The sequence below is a fragment of the Cyanistes caeruleus genome, chromosome 5 (assembly GCF_971803275.1).
Source record: "Cyanistes caeruleus chromosome 5, bCyaCae1.hap1.1, whole genome shotgun sequence".
NCBI classification, from domain to species: Eukaryota; Metazoa; Chordata; class Aves; order Passeriformes; family Paridae; genus Cyanistes; species Cyanistes caeruleus.
Genome location: NC_141705.1, coordinates 36176715 through 36183380, shown reverse-complemented (window position 1 = coordinate 36183380; position 6666 = coordinate 36176715). Strand labels below are relative to the sequence as shown.

The window sequence follows — 6666 nt, the reverse complement described above, 5'->3', positions numbered from 1 at the left end:
CTCAGTGCAAGCCTGGATAAAGGCTGAAAATGCAAGATCAAATGCACATCACTGACAAGTCAGCCAGACAGCCCAAAGGAACTTTTCACTTCAAACATAGAGTTCTTACAGCCTGTTTCCATAGATGTGTGAAGGAAGTGGCATTCCTGCTTTGCCCTTGGTTGTAGTCACTTGACAAGGGTCAGTTCTGGAAGCCATTTAACACCACGGCAAAATCACATTCCTCATGTCTCCTTAGATCTCTGCTGTGCATCCTAGAAAGCCAGCCCCTTGATCAGATTTAGTGGCTAACTGTAGTCCCTCCTTCCCTTCCTCCCTTTTCCTTTCTTCCTCCTTCCCTCTTTCCCACCTTCCCACTTTCCTCCTTTCTTCCTCCTTCCCGCTTTCCCACCTTCCCACTTTCCTCCTTTCTTCTCTCCCACCTCTGTTTCTTCTCTTCCCACCCTCCTGTCTCTGTATAACCCAAATAATTGAAAACAACGTATTGATTTTTTCATAACAAATAAATAAAGGATGGTTCTGGTTCTTTCCCTGTGCTTCTGTGCAGTATCTATGTCATTCATCCCTGCTGTGTGGCTTCTGTTTTTCCTTAAGGAAGCAAGTTATGTGTCTATGCAGCAACCATTGCATCCATCTTCACAGACAATTTTTATTGAAATAAAGCACATTTTAGGATAGCAACAACCTTAGCGTAGAAGCAACCCTATGACAATATTTTTTTTAGGTAAAAGAGCACATTCTAACTTCTAAACATTGGTAACATAAAAAGAAACAGAGAAAGCACATGCCTATTCCCCAAGAGGATATTTAGAAGAATGATATATGAGTAGCAATGCAGGTACAAATAATGTGCAGAAAGGAATGGAGACAAAGTAAAAAAAATAAAAAAATTGTTTGAATGGCAAAGAGCTCTTACTACAGTGCTATTTTTCTTGCTTGAAGAAGTTTATACTGAGTTGATGTTTCTTCCCACTTCATAGGATGCATGGACTACAGAAATTACTTTATAAGGGAACTCCACTCTCTTCACACTGTCATCAGACCTATAAAAATATTGGGCAGAACAACTTTGCTCAGATCACGTTGAAGCATCGTACTGAGATTCTGAAGGTGTAGGTTCTCTCCCTGCCTCACCATCAGTCCAGTGCATCCCCACTTCACAGTATCTGTGCTGCATTTTCCCATCTGTAGACTGGGGATAACCAGAAAATGACCCATTTTCTGCAAAAGTAATAAAAATAAATACATTTTTTTAAGCTGGCAAAGACCCTATGAAAACATGTGTTGTATTTTGGTGTTAAAAAAAAAGAAAAAGAAAAAAGAAAAAGAAAAAAGAAGAAAAGGAAAGTAATTCAGATTAAAACAGCTAATAGAAGAAAATTATTTCTAGGACCAAAATATATCTTTGTGAGAAGACTGAAGAGTCCACATTTACAGTTTTTTGAAAGACACAAGTTTGCATGTGGACGGTGCTTGAACTTTGACTTTTGACTTACAAAAGACTTTAGCATTTTCAGTAATTCAGGAAGTGAATCAAGTATAAAGGTGTCAGAGTGAAGATTTCATAGGGGAAGTGACACAGAGGTCATTAGCCACACCAAAAATAATCAAGCCAAAATTCTTGAAATCAAGTTTTTTTCCTGTAGAAAAGATAATGTACAAGGACTAATTTCTGAAATTTTGAGCAGAGATGTTTTTGGTTAAGTTGCCTTCCCAAAATTTGGACAGGTTTGGTAAAATTAGAATTGAACTTGATTTCCAGCTCAGATTTTCCAGATACTCTCAAGCAGACACATACAGAAATAAGCTAATTTGTTCCTTTAGCTCCATTTCGCAACCTAGTGTGCAGTTTAACACACAGCCACAAAAAAGACCTTTCATTCTTCTGAAAATATGCCACTGGATAATTTATATGACAACAAATTAGCTTCACTCTTCATCTTCAAAGCACTCATCAAGCCTTCACTGCTAGTCCACTTATATTTGTGACAACTTCCTACTGTAGGCAAAATTGTTCCTCTCAGTTTATTTGTGTCACAAACTGGTCTCTGTGAGCTGGGTTTGTACTGTTAGAAAATATGAAGTACCCAGAGTGTACCAGCAAAGATGGACCTTACTTGGTAGCTTAGGATGCTTTTACTTGTTCGAATAACCCTCGTGCAAGACTCACCTGACTCTCAATCTCTGGGTAAATGTAGGGAGTAAAACTGCTGCCTTGTAAGTCTCCCCAAGTTACTTGTTCGCCAAAGTGCTGAGCTTTCTAACCTCTGTTGGCTGGAGACTGTAGTCAGAGTTGAAATTGCTTAAGCAATTGTAATCTTGATTAATATTTGAACTGAGTGCATCTGCCTGGCTTCCACCTGACCTGGCACTGAGAGCTGCTTGGGCTCCGGCCATTGAACTGGGCCGAGAAAAGTGAGCCAGCTCCAACTGGAAGTTGGTGGGGTGGAGTACACTGGAAACTCCTTAAAGAGAAAATGATTCTTTAATGGGAAAAGTGTGATTTTTCCAAGTAATTTGACCCGAGTGGAAACAAAGCTTGTCAGAGACTGTATTACGTGAAAATGTTTGCAGAATGATGTCAGTGTGTTAGCACTGTTAGCAGACAGTCAGAGCTTTATTCACAAAAAGGGCACATTTTCACTGCATGTAGTGAATTCATAAATGAGACTTTCTGTGCACAAGTGAGCCCCATGAAAATACAGCCCTTCAATTTTGGGGAAAAAGACATTTTTTTGAGTAGATGGGCCAAATTATTTTGTGACACTCTGAATGCAGGTTATCAAAGGGCCTCCCAAGGCTTTTTCTTGGATATGAACCCCTCTGAGCAAAGGTACAGGGAGAAGATTGGAGCACAGGCTCAAAGGCACTACCCAAGGATCAGGTGCAGCCTACTGCTCTCATCAGAGTGGCTCAGGTCACAGATCCCCCTATCTCTGCCTCCTGTGTCCTTGACGCTTCTTTAGGGAAATGTGTAAGAAGCGAGGTATATAAGATGTGATTCCTTCTCAGATATACTGCTGTGCCTCTGACAGTCTCCACAGCAACCACATCACACAATCTGCTCCATAAGACAATTGGAAAAAGATGGTTTGTTTGGGTGTTACCAGACCTTCCAGCTCAGTGACATTTTCTGCCGGAGATGATGAACTCCAACACAGCGTGGACAAGCAGGGTGAGGGAATTGGAGGGATGCTTTGAAGAACCTGGGAAGTCTGGAGTCAGTCTCAAGCTGGGAGGCAGGCAGCCAGCCCTCAGTAATATTTGGGCAACGCTCAGCCATCCATGCACACGTGAGTGGGAGTCTATGAGTGCAGACCCACACAGGATGGAATTCACAGTGCTGGGTAAGGGGAGGCACAGGCCACTCGGTCAGCTACTGTCTCTGTCACTTCTTTCAGGACTCCTACTGTTCCTTGCCTCAAAACCAGCAGTAAGGAGCCTGTGGAGGAATTCTTCCAGGAAAATCTTCAGTAAAGCCTTTTAATTTTCTGAGCTGGCCCTTGCTCCTCCCTTTGGGAATGAGGAATGAATATTGCCTGTATCATTTTCAGCTTGCTGCCATCAGTTTCTGTGGAATAAAATAATCCCCTTTCCCCTCTGCTCCAACTTTTCTGAAAAGAAATGATATATAATCTGCAGGTGGTCTGTGGGATGGTCCCTTGCCGGTGATTTCATTTTTGTTGTGGTGCAATATATTGCTATTGTTATTTGCACATCTTCAGTAGTAACATGCTAGGGAAATACGGATATTTTTATTAGAACAGGCTGAAGCATCTTAGCATTTGGGAATGATTTAGCTTTATGGTACTTGCTGTACCACAGGTTCACCGTACACATGTGCAAGCACATCTCTAACAGAAGGTAAAGCAAACTTCTCCAGTATCATTTCCTACGGTGTCCCATACAGGTTCCCATGCCACGCTGTTCACTGGTGTCTGAAGCCTGATGCAGTAGTGCATCAAGTGATGTGACTAACAGCTGCCTTGAGTTGTGTTGTAAAGGAAAGTGTGTGTAGCAGATTTAAATCCCTCCTTAATGCACATGTATTTCATTTAAAAGTCTGACAAAAAAAAAAAAAGATCAGCGTGTTCCTACCCTCACTGCTTAATTAGTTCTTATTGTACTCATAACCCATTTCCACTTCATTATTCATAACTGTCAGTTCACTTTTTTTCTTTCTTTCTTTAATTAAAATTGTTTAAGAGAAATCAGAGCTAGGCAAGGGTGCCTGACTTGCAGGCTTGGGGACCAAATGCTTACTGCATAGGTCAAGTGCAGTATAGGCAGCTGCAGTGAAAGCTGATCTCTAATAATCTGCCACAGGCTATGATTAAGGGAAAAAAATAAAGTGAAACTGCCTCTGAACTAATTTCTCCAGCCAAATTTCTTCTTCCTACCTTGGTTTGACTTGCGCCTATTGTTACCTGGGTTCATTGTGTCAGGACTGGGCAGGAGAGCCTTGGCTCTCCGCTCTCCTCAGATCTTCCTGAAAGAGGGTATGAAAAAAACAAAAGTTAAGAGAGACCTGCACAGCAACCTCTTGGCAGAAATCATGAGCCAACAGGCTTCTGACAAAAAGCCAGACCTCTTACTTGTATCTCTGTGCCTGTTGATCCGTGGCACAACTCTCATGAAGGCTGGAAGTCTGCGTCCCTGGAGAGAGGACCCTGAAAATGGCAGCGGTGATTGCCCAGGAGCTAGCTCTGCTTCACAGGAGCCAGCTCTGCTCCACTTCTTTGCTTTGTTTGCCAGGCATTTGGGGAGACCACGTCAGGAATACCCAGGTGAGGTTTCTGCCTGTTTTGCTAAGAGCAGCTGGCGCAGATGTGGGACTCACACGGTGCCACCAGAGCCTGGGCCTTGGAGCTCGGTGGGCAACAGACCAAAGGAGACGGCCTGCAGGGGCCATGGTGAAAGGGCCTCGGGCTGGCGCAGTTTGCCCACCTTTCGATCACAGTGGGGCACTGAAAGGTGTTTCCAGACAGGGCAGCCTGCAAGGTGCTCCTAGTCATTGATAACAGGATGAGAAGCTGTGAGCACAGATAGCTGGGGAGAGAAAGGCGAGCCCAGCCTCTCAGGGTGTCCTCCAGAGAAAAAAGGGGGAAAAAGGGTCTCTCCTCTGCTAATGCAGAGGAACAATGAGGACAGGTTTGCTGGGGGATGGACAGCAAGGCTGTGTGCAGGGGCTGGGAGGGAGGGAAAATGATGTGCAAAAATACATGTGGGAGAGGACAGCCATTGCTTTGCATGCAGCTCACTCAGTCCTCCCAGGGAGAGGCTCACACCAGCTTGCTGCCCGTTTCCAAGTCCAGTTTACTGACCAGTGAAACTGCCTGCGCTGTATCACATACCCCTGTGGTACTGCAGCAGCTGAGGAAAATATTTCATCTCAGCATCTGGTGGAAAGCATCCCTCACGAGGAATCTTTCGCTACTTTCATTTTCTCCTTCCTAAAATCCAAATGTGCCTGGTCCAGTAATACCATCAAAGTTTTATTGAGGGATAAAGGTAGCAAGATTTTATTGGCATAGGAGAGGTTTGACAAATTTGGGGATGACCAGGATTTAAATATTTTCTCTTCACTATGAGATCCTCAAAACCAACGAGACTCGAGTCAGCATATTTCTTTGACCTCAAAAAATGAAACTGTTACTGTTGTAAAGAGGTAACTAGGACATTACTTGGCTTGTGTATTTTACAGTGAGCACTTGTTTTTGTGCCTTCTGCACTGCCATAATTGGGCCACTGTTCAGGTGCATATTGCTCTTCAGGAAGGACACATAAGCATGTGTTTAAGACCTATGAAATCACCAGCCTTTTTTGCCTTTCCTAAATCAACAGGACTTAAGCATGTGCCTAAAGTGCTTTTTCCGAAATGGGGCCTTAAAGAGCTGAGTTAGCTTATCCACCTTCCTATTTAAGAGATGGATGTGGAAAATTTCCCAGATTATACATCTGCTCTTCCAATTTACATCGCAGAGAGTAAAAGGCTGAGTACAGAGGGAGCAGAAAAGGGGAAAGAAAAGTAAAAACAATCCTGAAGTGGCTGCCTGGCAAAAAGAAAGTGAAACAGCTGCCTGCCAGATTGGGAGGGCTGCATACTGTGTGCACCGTGGCAGGGCCATCTGCACGCCAGGCTTGCACCAGGTGCTGTATTTAGAATAGAAGGAGAGAGCTTGTAGAGAGAAGGCAAGCCAGTTTACAGTCAAAGGGTATCTATCTTTTAGGTTTATCCTGATATTTGGCCTCCATCTGATACATTCCTTTCTTTTTCCCCCCAGACTGTTACAACAGTAAGAGTGACAGAGAAGAATAATGGGTTGAGGAAGGCCTCTGCCTTTTTTTACTTTTTCTTCCCAGCACTGTGTCTTAGCCGAGCATGGAAGCACAAAAAGGACTCCTGATATTTGGAGGTGTGAAATTTGAGGTGCCCCGCAGACAAAAATATTATTCTGCTACAAACCCAGCCTTTTTGGAGGAGTAACACTTCCTGGGGGCGGTGATGCAGTTTGGGTGCGAGGAGCAAAGGCAGCTCTGTGCCTGTGGTTGTGCACGCACTGCCCACAGCCTGCACCTTGCCCCCCTGCATGGGGAGCCTGCATTCCCTGCATCCATGCTGCCTGCATGGCCCAGGTGTGCCGGTCTCCCTGCACTGCTGGGGAG

The 6666-nt window shown here is 44.0% G+C and overlaps 1 long non-coding RNA gene across 2 annotated transcripts; it reads right to left on the bottom strand.

The window, feature by feature from the left end:
* Positions 1 to 619: 619 nt before the first annotated feature.
* Positions 620 to 5127, bottom strand: LOC111927915 (uncharacterized). 2 transcript variants are annotated; one of them, XR_002863820.2, is made up of 4 exons: positions 4589 to 5127; positions 4401 to 4489; positions 1135 to 1221; positions 620 to 1043 (listed from the first exon to the last, which is right to left on the bottom strand). It is a non-coding gene; the product is annotated as an uncharacterized LOC111927915 (long non-coding RNA). The 2 variants fall into 2 exon arrangements; XR_002863821.2 differs by having other exon boundaries at positions 4596 to 5127.
* Positions 5128 to 6666: the final 1539 nt, after the last annotated feature.